The sequence below is a fragment of the Rhincodon typus genome, chromosome 14 (genome assembly GCF_021869965.1).
Source record: "Rhincodon typus isolate 14 chromosome 14, sRhiTyp1.1, whole genome shotgun sequence".
Classification (NCBI taxonomy): Eukaryota; Metazoa; Chordata; class Chondrichthyes; order Orectolobiformes; family Rhincodontidae; genus Rhincodon; species Rhincodon typus.
The window spans coordinates 65,271,031-65,287,405 of record NC_063345.1 but is presented as its reverse complement, the minus strand read 5'-3'; positions in this window follow the sequence as shown (position 1 = coordinate 65,287,405).

The window sequence follows — 16,375 nt, the reverse complement described above, 5'->3', positions numbered from 1 at the left end:
CCATCCCTACTTGCTCAGAGGGAAGTTAAGAGTCAACCAGGTTGTTGGGGGGCTGGAGTATCATGTAAACAAGACCAACTGAAGATGGCAGATTTCCTTCCCTGGGGAGTGTTATTGAGCCAGATGTGTTTTTATGGCAATTGACAATGGTTACAGGCACAGGCAGGACAATGGCACAGTGGCTAGCACTGCTGCCTCACAGCACCAGGGACGCAGGTTTGATTGCAACTGTGCAAAGTTTGCACATTCTCCCTGCATCTGTGTGGGTTTCCGCCCACAGTCCAAAGATGTGCAAAAATTAGGTGGATTGGCCATGTTAAATTGCCCATAGTGTCCAGAGATGTGCAGGCTAGGTGGATTAACTGTCGTAAATGCTGGGTTACAGGGATAGGGTTGGGGTGGAATGCTCTTTGGAGGGTCAGTGCAGCCTCAATGGGCCAAATAGTTCTTTCCACACAGTGGGAATTCTATAATTCTACAGGGTCACCCTTATGTGAGCTCTTCATTTCACAATTTTTATTGAATTTAATTTTCACCATCTGCCATGATGGGTTTTGAACCAATGTCCCTAGAACATTGTCCTGAAGTTCTGGGTTGCTAATCCAGTGTCATTACCACTACACAACCCGGAACACATCATGAGTGCACCACAGTTTTCGCAACCTAACAGGGAAGCTGAATGTTGGGTCCTAAAATCCCCTCCCTGAAACCATGGGGGTGTCCCCACAGCTCAAGGTTTGCAGTTGTTTACAAAATGCAGCTCACTGTCACCTTCTAAAGAGCAATTAGGGGTGGACAATAAATACTGATCTTGTCAGTGATACCTACATTTCATGAATGAACAGAAGAAAATTGCAGTCATAAGCTATTTTATAGCTTTGTCCATTAGCTGTTGGCAGAGGTTTAGCTCTGATCTGTTAGTTGAAGTCAGGTTTTCAAACGAAAATAGTTCAGTACATGTCAGACGGAAGTAAAATGCTGTGGATGTTGGGGATCTGAACGGAAAACTCAGAAAATGCTGGAAGTACTCAGCAGGTCAGACAATATTTGTACACAGTCAAACAGAGATATGGGCGGAATTTAATGATCATAATGGTCAGTCCATCAATTGGGCTGTCAGGGTCAACACCACCTTGACTATACCAGGCACCCAACAATTTAATGCCAATCGGGTACTGACTGTGTAGGCGATAGGTTTCTTGGCGTTTTTAGGACGAATTTCCTGTGTCCAGCAAACCACAGGCTGGCTGCTCTCTGGTATCAGCAGCACCACCAACAGCTCTGGTCACTTCTGGTACTGCATGAGACCTGACGATAAGAATGGTCGCTGCGATGGAGCAGGGTTGTTAGGTAGGGCTAGTATGGAATGTTCTGACCAGCGTGGGTGGGGATAGAATCACCCTGCATGGGTGATCCATGCCACTGGTGGCCTCTTTGTTGTGTATGAGCTGCCCGAGTACAGACATGCCACCGTCCCCCTTCAACGTTTACTGGCAAGTGGCCCTCGTAGCACGGTCCCTGCCTCTGGCCTCAGGATGAGGCCTTCCGGTGTCCACCTAAGGACCTCAAATGGTACTTGGCAGGAAAGTCATTCTTGATCCACTCTCATCTCAGCCTCTTTCAGGGAGGAGTCAGGAAGGTGAGGGGACACCCCTGCCCCATTCCACCTTTTCCCCCTTCAGGAGGAGGATTGGGGGAACATTAAATTCCACCTAAAGTTTCAGGTGAATGACCTATTTTGTAACTGGAAAGAAATTAGAGACAAAATAGATTTTAAGCAAATGTAGCAATGTGGAAAGGGAGGAAGAAAGAAAGGATAAACGAGAAGTTCTATGCTCGATTGGAAGGAGGAGAGATTGAGGATGCAGTTTCACTCCAATGCAGACCTTCTCTGTTGTGATTAAAGTGGCGGCAGTGGCTGGAAATTACAAATTCCTCCCCTGGATGTGACACTTCCCATGGTTCACAGGAGGGGGAGTGGAGTCAAATCCCTTTGTATGCACACACAGTTTACAAAGAGATAGTTGCATACTTAAGTTGCATACTTAAGTCATTAGCTGTCCCAACTGAAGTTGGATTTTAGCATTCCCAAAGCATGGAAAACTAGTGTGTGCACATTAAACTTGTTAAGCCCAGGTATGGTCTTTGTGGACACATGTGAACAGCCAGGCTAGCTCTTTGGAGAGGTAAGGTACCTCTCTGGATATGAGTCTAGGACATTATTAGTGATGTCCTGATATCCTCTGTGGTGGTGCTAGGCTGTTAGGTACCCCAATGGGTGTGAACAAGTATCCTTGGAGGGCAGGATGCGGAGATGCTTTAGGATTGTCAACAATGGAGAATATTGGGCTTACAAGGCGTCTAAATTCTCAGAGCTGTGTAGCTGTCAGGAAGTGTAAAACTTGTCAAGGACTCATCTGTCAATAGATCTCCAAATTTATTTTAATTTTAAATGAATGACATATTTTTTATGAATAGAGCACAGCCTGTAATGTAGAACTTTAAATGATATATCTTCATTTTTTTCTCCTCCTACATTACTGAATGATATCAGGTGAGTTGGTATGGCAGGTGAAGGGGTCAGGATGGAATTATGGGTTAGCATAAATTGGCACAGACAGTCACCCAACGCTGGAATCAAACTCAGGTCCCTAAGCACTGTGAGGCAGCAGTGCTAACCACTGAGCCACTATAGTTGAGTACTGAAGGTTGTAGACTGTCCAATTGATTGAGCTCAAGTGGAACAAGTCAAAAGATGACGTTATTCCGATCTGGGGCAGAGTGTTAAAATTATGTGGGATGGGGGGTCACACCAAGCTGCAACGTCAATTCTATTTCAGTCCTCACAGAGGCTGTCAGACTTGCTGAATATTTCTAGCACCTCCTGTTAAAAATGTGATTGGTTTCAGTTCCTTGTGATACAGTGGACATAAGCTACCAACCCCCCACCCTCCCCACAGGCATCTGAATAGACAAGCCACCGTGTAAGTGGAGGATTTGGGAATCGACCTGAGTAACATTTACCTTTAGCTTGACAAATTGACTAAATACATTAAAACTGAAAGCGGTTAGAAAGAGTTTCCATGGCAACATTGTGAATCAGTACAAGAAGTTATCATCATTACATTTGCTTTGTGTATGTGAATCCAAATAAAGCATCCGTGAGAAATTCTTATTAATTTCAAAGTTGTCAATCTTCATTCTGAAGGTGAACTGATGCGTCTGATATAAGGTCATGGGTCCAGGTTTACGTTCATTTGGAAAATCACAAGATTTTCTCAGTCTTGCTGCAACATAAGAACATAGAAAATAGGAGCAGGAATAGGCCATCTGGCCTGTCAAGCCTGGTCCAATATTCAATAAGATAATGGCTGATCTTTTTTGGACTCAGCTCCACTTATCTGCCCACTCGCTGTAACCCTTAATTCCCTTACTGTCCAAAAATCTATCTATCTTTGCCTTCAAAACATTCAATAAAGTAGCCTCAACTGCTTCACTGGGCAGAGAATTCCACAGATTCACAACACTTTCTGTGAAGAAGTTCTTCCTCAGTTCAGCTCTAAACCTGCTCCCCGTTATTTTGAGGCTATGCCCCCTAGTTCTAGTTTCACCTGCCAGTGGGAACAACCTCCCTGTTTCTATCTTATCTACTCCCTACATTATTTAATATGTTTCTATAAGATCGTCTCTCATTCTTCTAAATCCAATTAGCATAGTCCCAGTCTACTCAAACTTTCCTCATAAACCAACCCTCTCAATTCTGGAATCAACCTCCTCTGCACCCCTGCAGTGCCAGTACATCTTTCTCAAGCAAGGACGCCAAAACTGTACACAGTACTCCTAATGGGGGCCTCACCAGCACCCTATTCAGCTGTAGCAGAACCTCTCTGTCTTCAAACTCCATCCATCCCTCCAGCAATGAAGGACAATATTCCATTTGCCTTTTTAATTACCTGCTGCACCTGCAAACCAACTTTTTGTGATTCATGCACAAGGACACCCAGGTCCCTCTGCACAGCTGCATGCTGCAATTTTTCACAATTTAAATAATAGTCCATTTTGTTGTTATTCCTTACCAAAATGCATGACCTAATATTTACGAACATTGTACTCCATCCGCCAGACCCTTGCCCACTCACTTAGCCTATCTATATCCCTCTGTAGACTTTCAGTGTCCTCTGCACACTTTGTTCTACCACGCATCTTAGTGTCATCTGCAAAAACATTTATCTCATAACAAACAAAACCAAACCAGCTTTGATGGTCATACTGGGCTCGAGATGTCTGCATTAAGTCCAAGGAACAATGAACCACTTTTAAATCCATTGTTTTTGAGGACCTTTTAGATCTCCAAATAATAAGGAAAGGTTAATCTCAAATTCCAGTGTTTGCTTGTTGAATAAAGATTCTAAGAAAAGCACAGCTTTAGTGAAAAGGTACACCAGTCCAGTTTGAGCTGATCACAGAGATAGAGCAAGCAGGGACAGCTTTTGTTACCTCCAGCCTTGTGAAGGCACTCACAGTATAGGTGTGAGAAAGTAAAACTATGAGTCAAGTTATGAGAAGTAATTATTAAACCAGAAAAACAACAATATAGATGAGCTAATTCTTTGAAACATGCATATTCTTCTGCAGGCTAAATTAAAGTATAGGAAGAGGATAGTTAGAATGATGGAGTTTGCTAAGGAATGGCCAAATCCATCCATAATGCCATAGAGTCATACAGCACAGGAATAGGCCCTTTTGTCTAAACAGTCTATGCCAACCATGTTCCCAAACTAAACTAGTCCCTGTTGTCTGCATTTGGCCCATATCTGTCCAAACCTTTCCTGTTCATGAACTTATCCAAATGCCTTTTAAACATTGTAACTGCACAAATATCTATCACTTCCTCTGGCAATTCATTCCATACACGAACCACTGTCTGTGTAAAAAATTTGTCCCTTGTGTGCGTTTTAAAACTTTCTCCTTTCATCTTAAAATTATGCTCCCTAGTTTTGAACTTCCCCACCCTAGGGAAAAAACCATTGTCATTCAGTTTATCTACGCCCGTCATGATTATATAAACCTCAATAAGGTTACCCCTCAACTTCGTACACACCAGTGAAAAAAGTCCCAGAGTTTCCAGTCTACTTTTATATCTCAAACCTCCATTCCCAGTAACATGCTGGTGCATTTTTTTCTGAACTTTCTCCAGTTTAATAATATCCTTCCTACAAGCACAAAACCTGCTCACTACCTGGTTTGGTTGGTCAAGAATGTGTGCAATTCCTATAATAATCATTGTATACCTGAAATTATTGGTAATAATGGTTGTCATTTTATATTTAACTTCTATAAAATGAATAAATGCCTTTGAGCCTTATCATATGGAATAACTTACAATTTGAAACAATCCCCAAACACTGAGGTTGAGAAAAAGCTCTATAAAAGGTACTTTTTCCCCCTCTAACTGTACGTATTTTCTTTTCTGTCATTATCCTTTTTAGGATTCTCTCTATCTCCTTTCCAGCAGATTTCTATCATTCACTGTGGCTTAAAGCTCTTCCATATCATGTTGGATCACATTCTCTCCCTCTATTTATTGTCTGTGTTCTGATGTGCTTCTTCACACTTCGTCTCTTTATAAATAGACTTCTGTTTCTTCCTCATTGCCATGCCTTACCCCATCCTTCACTTTCCCTCACCTCCCTTCATCCTTCAACCTCTCTGTCTGCCGTCATTCTGACTTTCTGTCACAGGCGACTCCCCGGGCAGTTGATTGCATTTTGTAGCTGTTTGCTTCTTAAAGCGCTTAGAATATTGATTAAGCAAGTTTAATTTTTTTTTACTTGGCTTTTACGTACTTTAAAAGGTGGAAGAGTTAGTTTCCCATTGGTAAAGAGTCTTGGAACAGACAGAGGGTCAAAGGCCAGCTGTATTGTTCAGGGTGTTTGGTTACGTAGGTGCGTTGACTTAGTTCTGTCTGCCTTTAGTGCAGCCTGGCCGTGGTAACTGAGAAAGAACCGTGGAAGCTTGCAAGGGTGCACATTTTGGAAGTAGTTGTAAATGGACTTCCTGTTTAGACATAGAACCCAGTGAATTATTGCACATCCTCAAGGTATAAGACTCCATAATGGCAGCCTGGGGTTAACATTATCCATAGATCCAGGGCTGTAGTCTGATGAGCAGCAGTGGGTCATGTGATGTAGAGATAAGTGAAGGCTGTTCTCCTTGAGGCCATTCTTCTCTTTTTAGGAACAGACTCCCTGTGGTAAAGACAGCAAATACATGCAAAAATTAAATTCATTTATTGTGTTTCTGAACAGCTCAAGACGTCGTTTAAGTGGATGCTTTGTCTTTGATGTTTTTAAGCTTCTCGAGTGTTGTTGGAGCTACATCCATCCAGGCAAGTGGGAAATATTCCCACACACTCTTGACTTGTACCTTGTAGGTGCTGGACAGTCAGGAGGTGAGTTACTCGCTGCAGGATTCCTAACCTCTGACCTGCTGTTATAGCCACTGTGTTTATGTGGCGAGTCCAGTCGAGTTTCTGGTCATTGGTAACTCCAAAGATGTTGATGGGGGGGATTCATTGATGGTAACACATTGATGTAAAAGAGCAGTGGTTAGATTGCCTGTTCCATAGAATCCCTAGAGTGTGGAAACAGGCCCTTTGGCCCAACAAATTCACACTGACCCTCAGAACATCCCACCCAGACCCGTTCCCCAAACCCACCTAATCTACACATCCCTGAACACTATGGGCAATTTAGCATGGCCAATCCACCTAACCTGCACATCTTTGGACTGTGGGAGGAAACAGGAGCACATGGAGGAAACCCACACAGACACGAGGAGAATGTGCAAACTCCACACAGACAGTTGCCTGAGGGTGAATCGAACCCAGGCCCCTGGTGCTGTGAGGCAGCAGTGCTAACCACTGAGTCACCGTACCATGTTATTGGAGATAGCCATTGCCTGGCGTTTGTGTGGTGCAAATGTTACTTGCCTCTTGTCAGCCCAAGCCAGAATATTGTCACATTTAGATATGGACTGCTTCAGTATCTGAGCGGTCATGAATGGTGCTGAACATTGTACAATCATCGGCAAACATCCCCTCTTCTGACTTTATGATAGAGAAAACGTCATTGATAAAGCAGCTGAAGATTTTTGGGCCGAGGACACTACCCTGAAGAGTTCCTGCAGAAATGTCCTGGAGCTGAGATGGCTTACCTCCAACAACCAAACCGTCTTTCTACCTGCTAATATGTGATTCTAACGCCAGCAGAGTTTCCCCCTTGATTCCCATTGACTCCGGTTTGTTAGATGTCTTTGATGCTACTCTTGGATAAATGCTTTTTCCTTGTCAAAGACAGTCACCCACACCTTACCTCTGGAATTGAGCTGTTTTGGCCATGTTTAAAACAAGGCAGTAATATGATGATAGGACTGAGTGGCCCTGGCAGAACGCAGACTGGGTGTCACTGAGCAGGTTATTGCTGACCAGTTTGGGTTGCCCTGTTTTAGGTAGAATATCATTAAGCTGGAGAGGGTTCGGAAAAGATTTACCAGGATGTTGCCTGGAATGGGAGGATTTGAATTATAATTAGAGGCTGGATAGGCTGGGACTTTTTTTCATGGGAGCATAGAGGGTTGAGGAGTGACCATATAGAGGTTTATAAAATCATGAGGGGTATAGCTAAGGTAAATGGCAGATGTCTTTTCCTGAGAGTGAGGGATTTCAAGACTAGGGGGCGTATTTTTAAAGTGAGAGGAGAAAGATTTAAAAAAGATATGAGGAGCAATTGTTTTTACACAGAGTGGCTCACGTGTGGAAAGAACATCCAGAGGAAGTGGTGATGTGGGTACAGTTCAATGTTTAAAAGGCATTTGGATAAGTACATGAATAAGAAATATTTGGAGGGATATGGGCCAAGCACAGGCAGTTGAGACTAGTCTAGTTAGGGATTAAGGTTAGCATGGAATGGTTGCACCGAAGAGGCTGTTTCTGTGCTGTATGATTCTATGAGGTGCTTAGCAATAGAAGGTTACTCCTTCCATCACTTTACTGATGATCGAGAGTAGACTGAATGGGTGATAATTGGCTGGGTTGGTTTTGCCCTGCTTTTCGTGTACAGGACATACCTGAGCAATTTTCCCCATTGTTGGGTAGATGCAGCGTTGTAACTGAACTGGAATAGCTTGGCCACGAGTGCAGCAAGTTCTGGAGCTCAAGTGTGCAGTACTATTTTGGGAATGCTAGTCAGGACTCATAGCCTTTAAGTATCCAACCGTTCTTGATATCATGTGGAGTGAATTGAATTTGGTGAGAACTGGCTGCAGTGATTTTGGGGACCGCTGGAGGAGGCCATGATGAACAATCCTCTCAGTACTCCTGGTTGAAGTACGTGTCCATTAGGAGCAGGAGTAGGCCATTCAGCCCCTCGAGCCATTCAATGTGATTGTGGTTGATCCGATTGTAATTTCAAATCTGCATTCCTGTCCAATCTTGATATCCTTTCAACTCCTTGCTTAACAAGAATGAGGTGAGAGGGGAAAGATTCAAAGGGACCTAAGGGGTAACGCAGAGGGTGGTGTGTATGGATTGAACTGCCAGAGGACGTGGTGGAGGCTGGTACAATTGCAACATTTAAAAGCTATCTGGATGGGTACATGAATAGAAAGGGTTCAGAGGGATATGGGCCAAATGCTGGCAAATAGGACTAGATTAATTTAGGATATCTGGTCGACATGGACGAGTTGGACAAAGGCTCTGTTTCCTTGCTGTCCATCTCTGTGACTATGACTAAAAATCTATCCACTTCTGCCTTAAATATATTCAAGGATTTCACAACCTTTTGAAGAAGAGAATTTCAGAGACTCATGATGCTGAGGGAAAAAAAAACCTTGTATCCATTTAAAATGAACTACAAAAGTGACCCCTCATTTCAAATAAGAGGAAACATCCCCTCCACGTTTCCTCTCTCAAGGCTCCTTAGGAACCTATACGTTTGACTTGAGACACCAATCTTACTTAAACATATTGTCCAATTTGCACTGAACTCCCATGTTATTACACTGTATCAATAGCCACTGCTCATCATTAAATTCTTCCTGGACTATAGCCGTACTCAGGAATATGATGGGAATCAGAGGCTGAATCAGTGAGTGCGCTAGTTAAAGTAGCTCTGGTCTTTAACCAGGAATTCTACAGTACCTTCTTTGTCTAATGAAAACAACATAAGTGTGGAATGTACTCTCATGTCAGCACCTGGAGTTTCTTCAAAGTTTATTGAAACTCTGGCTGGAAAGAAATGGTTGAATCAATGCTGTACCAGCCAAGTTGTCATGTAAGAGCCCCCATTTGGGGCTAGAAACCAATCAATATGGTTTGGTTACTCGCACTGTGGGAGAGTCTAGGACCAGAGGGCATAATCTCGAAGTAAGGGGTCACCCACTGAAAGTAGAAATGAGGAAAAACTTCTTCACTCTGAGGGCAGTGAATCTGTGGATTTCTTTACCGCAGAGGGCTGTAGATACTTGGTCATTTAGTGTACTCAAGGTTGAGGTAGACAGATTTTTTATTAGTAAGGGAATCAAAGATTTGGAGAAAAGACAGGAAAGTGGAGTTTTAAATTATCAGATCAGTCATGATCTCATTGAATGGAAGAGCAGACTTGATGGGCCAAATGGCCTACTTCTCCTACATCTTATGGTCTTAAACTGCTGATTAAGTAACAGCATGTTTAATGCGAATATTGGTGTTATTGTGCCTTGTAAAATATTCCTTGCTGTAAGGCAAGGAAGAAATGTAAGCTAACTGTAAGCTGTGGGATACTCTGCTCCTTTAAGGTTAAATGAACGACTAGAAATAATATCATAAGGCCTTATGTTGCCAGTTCACTGAAGGATGAATCTTCTATAAGCAGTAAATGTGACAAATTTTACCACATGTACAACGAGAACACCATAATGCAGGAGAGGTGAGAAATTTGCCAGGTTGTGGTGATATGGTAACTTCCGATCACCGGATTGTATAACTTGGTGCATGTTGGCAGAAATCAATGACCCGTAATGTATCATCTAAGAGCATGGTGGAGGCTTCAATTGTAAATAGTACAAAATATTTATCACACAGAAATAGGCTATTCATGTTTAGCTGGTCTATGCCAGATTCTGCAAAATTAAGACTTTTCTAACGCACTTATCTAACCTCATTAAAAGTCCTTTTGTCATATCACCGTCATTTGTTTATCCAGCTTCCCCCTAAATGTACATATGTTTAAATACCACTGTGGTGGTGAGTTCTACATTCTCACTACTCTCTGGAAATTAATAGTAGGATAAGGACAAACAGTCATTTACACTCTGCTGACATTCAATAAGATCATGGCTGATTTGCTTGTAATGTTAACTGCAGTATACTGTCTGTCCCTCAGAACTCTTTAGTCTTTAAAAAAATCTCTTTCTAACGCAGTCTTTACATAAGGACAACAAAATACTTCAGAGTGGCAATATAAAACAGAACATGACATAAGGCAATATTAGGTCAAATGATGTCAATGAGGTAAGTTCCAAATGTCTTCAAGAAAGAAGGTGAGGTAGAGAGGCAAGGAGATGTTCGGAAGGAACTGCAGAACTTGAGGTCTTGGAATCGAAAGCACAACCCCAGAGGTGGAGAAATTAAAATATCTTACAGATATGGGACTGTCACCGAGAGATTTCAGAGCAAGAAGGAGCCAGCGAGCACAGGGATGCTAGAGGAATGGGATTTGGCCTGAATTAAGACATGGATAGCAGAGTTTCCAATTGCCTCAAGTTTATGGAGATTGGAATGTGGGAGACAAGCCATGAAGTGTGTCAGAGTAATCCGGTCCAGAGGTAGCAAAAGCATAGATGACTATAAAAACATATTGCCACTAATTGCAAGTTTAAATTTATAGGTCTTCTAATAATGTTGCATTTTACAGTCAAACCAATTTCCTTGCAAATGCTGTGAACGCATTATCTTTTAAACTGCAAGATCTGCACAAATAAAAATGATTAGAATGGAATATAATAGACAAGGGAGGATTTTATATCATCTTTATTGCAAGAGATCAGGTTATTACGTTGAAATAATCACTTTCAATAATGTTAAATCTTCTAAAATGATCTAATCTTATCAAAGTTAGGAAAAGTTGCAAATCAATTTTTACGTATCGTACATCTGGTTTCTCAGTCGCTATAACAGGTCTCATTAGTATTTTTTTCTAAAGAAGGGTCCTGACCTGAAACGTCAACTTTCCTGCTCCTCTGATGCTGCCTGGCCTGCTGTGCTCCTCCAGCTCCACACTGTGTTATTTCTGACTCCAGCATCGACAGTTCTTACTATCTCTGAGGTCTCATCAGTAGCTAGGCTACACTCAGAGATAGTCACAAATTATAATGCAGTTTGCGGAAGAAAATAGGATCACGTTACATTAGCAGGAATACAGTGTATCCTAGCCTTCAGCTCTATCATATCTAACTAATCATCTACCACAGATAAACAGATGCAGCGTCCTGGTCCGACGCATCAAGTAAATATAGTGAGAGTGTTGGAGCTAGTGTTGTTGTCCTCAAGGCCAACTGTTACCCATTTACCCCAGAATGTGTAGGTTAAAAAGAAACTGAAAAGTTAATGGCCTATCTTTCAAGTGGGTTAAAATGCAAAGGTTTTTTGAAACTCATATTAGCTATGAAGAAACTTTGGTCAAACCAAACATCTAGGAGAAGATATCTTGGGAAGGTTATGTTTGCAAGTTGTCTTATGTCACAGGAATTAAGTTATGAGGAAAAGTTGCATAGATTAGCCTTTTACTCCCTACAATATACAAGGTGAAAGGGAGATAAACTGAGGGACTTGTGATGATTATAGGAGTTGACAATAGATAAGGAGAAACTATTTCCTCTGGTGGTGTAATGTTTGCATTGAGTTGCTATACATCTTATTTATCCCTGGATTGCAGAGCTAGTTTTAAATTCAAACAGCTTACCTTATAATCTAAAACATCCTAGAACGATATGGAACTTCCAATATGTTTGTAGTTGTAGCTAGAAGAATTGGCTGTAAAGCACTTTGGATTGTGCTGAGGTTGTGAAAAATCATTCTTTCGATTGGGTGGTGGATAAATTGTGTCAGTAATTGGCTGGGTCTTGTCCATAATATAACCCCACTGTAACCTCTGTTTCACTGAGATTCATTTGGCTAAAGAGCCATCTATTGGGTCAAGTTCTCAGCTCCTGGTGGCTTGAGGTTTTCTGAGAAATGTCTGAAATAAGAAAGTGAAGCTGCTGGCTTGCTTTCCAGAAGAGATCTGTGTAACCTTTCAGCTCTGATGAAATGACTGAAGTACTGACTGTTTCATTTTAGGAAGTCACGTTTCAGTTTGTTTTGCTCTTGCCATTTCAAGCACCTCTATGTCCTATGGTCTGCATTCAGAACTTTTAGCAGATGTCTTGGCTTCTACATTTTCTTCGTAAAACTTTGCTTATCATCCAGATTTCTGAGACACGCAGTAAAGTAGATAGAATGGAGCACTATATAAGTCTTTTTTTCTTGTTGCAAGCTTGGTTTTCTTGTTGTTCATACACATTTTATCTTCAGAAAATTTACTTCTGGCTGTCCCTATCTTTCCAACTTCTGTAAGACATCTGCTGTTCTCATTTTCCCCAAAGAGACAAACTTGTTTGAGTCTGGTACTGATTGCCTCAGCCTTTACTGCAGTTTTGTCAAATGTATTTTTACTCACTATCAGTTTTGTCTTTTTGGGGTTCCTACTGAAAAGATACTCTAAACTTCGAGATTTTACTTGATCATCCGCATACCGCAAGTTTTTTATGCTCTAATTATTACATTTGGAAATATTTCGGTGCATGCAGATTGAATACGTTGTGACAGTACACAGCCTTGTTGTACTCTGTTTGCTTGAAACATGCCTGATTACCATCCTTCTATCCTGATGCTTGCTGTTTGGTTCCTGTATAGGCTCTGGATAAATCTCACCCTTACTTCCAAAGTCACATTTCAGTCACACATTCATTACTTCTAAGTGCTAAACGGGATCAGACACTTTTTCACTGTCTATGAAGCATGTAGAAATATTCTTGTTTACTTCTAGGTGTTTGTTGAAGATTGGCTTTTAGATAAAGTATTCCCTCTCTTGTTCTACTTGTTATAAATACAGATTGTGGGAGAGTGAACTGTGACGAGGATGCAGAGATTCTTCAGCATGATCGGTACAGGTTGGGTGAGTGGGCAAATCAATGATAGATGCAGTATAACTGTGAGATTATTCACTTTGGAAGCAAAATCAAGAAGGCAGATACCTACCGGAATGACTGTAAATTGAAAGAGGGGAATGTGCAGCAGGACCTAGGTGTCCTTGTGCATCAGTTGCTGAAAGTAAGCATGAGGTGCAGCAGGAGGTAAAGAAGGCAAATGGCATGTTGTCCTTCATTGGGAGAGGTTTTGAGTACAGGAGCAGGGATGTGTTGTTGCAGTTGTACAGGGCCTTGGTGAGACCAAACCTGGAGGGTCTAGACCCGAAACATCAGCCTTCCTGCTCGTCTGATGCTGCTTGGCCTGCTGTGTTCATCCAGCTCTACACCTTGTTATCTCTAGAATACTGTGTGCAGTTTTGGTCTCCTTTTCTGAGGAACGATGCTCTTGATCTCGAGGGAGTGCAGCGAAGGTTTACCAGGCTGATTCCGGAGATAGCAGGACTGATGTATGAGGAGAGATTGACTGATTAGGTTAGGATTGTTTTTGCTGGAGTTCAGACGAATGAACGGGGATCTCATAGAGACTTATAAAATTCTAGCAGGGCTAGACAGGGTAGATGCAGGGAGGATGTTTCTGATGGTGGGTGTGTCCAGAGCCAGGGGTCACAACCTGAGGATTCAGGGTAGATCATTTAGGACAGAGATGAGGAGACTTCCTTTCATCCAAAGAGTGGTGAGCCTGTAGAATTCATTACTACAGAAAGCAGTTGATGTCAAAACATTGAATATATTCAAGAGGCAACTAGATATAGCACTTGGGGCGAATGGGATCAAAGGTTACGGGAAGAAAGCAGGATTAGACTGCTGAGTTGGATGATCAGCCATGATCGTGATGAATGGCGGATCAGGCTCGAAGGGCCGAATGGCCACCTCCTACTCCTATCTTCTATGTTTCTATATTTCTAGGTCAACAAATTCTGCTTCAAATGTATCATTTTCAAGATCACTTTAATGGTATAACTCATTAACTTTACAAAATCTTTGAGGCATAAAGATCTAAAGCACAACAAAGGGGCTTTTCAGCCCATTGAGTCTACACTGGTCAAAAACAAATACCTAACTACTGTAATCTCATTTTCTAGCACTTGGTGCACAGGTTTGCATCCCCTGGCATTGCAAGTTCACGTTGAAATACTACTTAAATGTTCTGAGGGTTTCTGCCTCTACCATCCTTATAGGCAGTGAGCTCTAGTTTCCCACCACCCTCTGGTAAAAAGGATTTTCTTTGCATCTCCTCCAAAACTCTTGCCCTTTATCTTAAATTGATGCCCCCTGGTAATTGATCCCTTCACCAAGGGGAAAGGTTTCTTCCTGTCTACCTTAGCTATGCCTGTTATAATATTATACATCTCAATCATGTTCCCTCTCAATCTCCTCTGCTCTAAGGAAAACAATCCCAGACGGTCCAATCTCTCTTCATAATTGAAACTCTCCAGCCCAGGCAACGCCCTGGTAAATCTCCTCTGCACCCTCTCCAGTGCAATCACACCCCTCCAGTAATGTGGATTCCAGAATTGCACACAATATTCCATTTGTAGCCTAAACAACATCCTACGCAGTTCCAGCATAGCCTCCCTGATCCTAATCTCTATGCCTTGGCATCCTCTAATACCCGCCAGCGTCTCGTGCCTCATTCTCACTCGACCCCTTCCCTCAAATCCTGCGTCTTCACTGCCTGCCACTGAACCCTGTTTCAATATCTGCAGCTTCCCTGCACATCTGCATTGTGGCCTTTCAGCGTGATGTCATCAAAGTGCGACGCGATGATGTGGCTGGTCTGGAATTGTGGGTGTTGTGTCAGCAGATACTGCTAAAATTTTCCCATTACCAAGAGGACCAATTAAATACCTTGCATGTATCATGTATTAAACAAAAGATTTATCAACTAGATTTTGGTTTATTGTCAAAATAAAACTTACTGAATAAAATGCTATCGTTGGTTAACATACACTGTTAGTAATATGGTAGTATAAATGCTTCATCCTTTAAATACCCTCAAAAAGCGCACAGATAATCTTCACAAAATCTGCAGGGATTGGTTTTCTGAAAGTGGGTTATGCTTGATAGCAAAAGCATAAAATGGAGCATGTTCTGGACTACGTTCTGGTGTGTGAGGACAAATCCCTGAAGTTTTGCAGCTTGTTCGGGAACTGCAATCTAAGGATGTTCCTTCAATCATTCTTTATTGGATTTCACTCCGAATTGATGTCGAGTGTTTCTATGTAGAATGGGAGAGATTAGCTGGGCAACTTGTTCATTACAGGCTTTCCTCCAACTCTGGCAGATAAAACAAGAATCTTTCCTATCCAGTCACCGTTAACAAATAGCCGAGCAGGACAGCACCAAAGTGAGTAGCTTATACCAAGCAGGTCATTTATAGGAAGTCCTGTTTAAAACACAATCTCCAATGTCTGCATGTCAGTGTTCATTGACATATTTTAAAGAAACCACCCCAGAAATATCTTGAAATAAATCTGTTCTTCTATAACCTTTTCAAAACTTAAAGTCCTTCCAGCAACAATAAATATAAATTGCATTTGTATCACATGGAATGTATCCTCTGGTATATCTTTGACTCATTACTTGGCATGGTGGCTCAGTGGTTAGCACTGCTGCCTTACAATGCTGGGGACCTGTGTTCAATTCCACCCAGGAATAATATTATACATCACCCGCCTTGGGTGACTGTATGGAGTTTCCTGTGCCCGCGTGGGTTTCTTCCCATTGTTCAAAGATGTGTAGGCTAGGTGAATTGGCCATGCTAACTTGCCCATAGTGTCCAGAGGCATGCAGGTTAGGTCGATTAGCCATGGGCAATGCAGGGGTAAGGTAAGGGTGGGTCTGGGTGGGATGTTCTTTGGAGGGCTAATGTAGACACAATGAGCTGAATGTCCTACTTTGACACAAGGGATTCTCTGATAATATCTCTACTAATTCAATTTCTTCATGAAGTTATAGGTGTTCTATTGATATTTCATCTATGATAGCTACTTTTCCTGCTTGCATCAATTTCAATGCACTCTAGAAACATAACATTGGCTTCATTGTTTGTATCTATTTCCTGAGTACTACCTTTTTTTTCATTTTG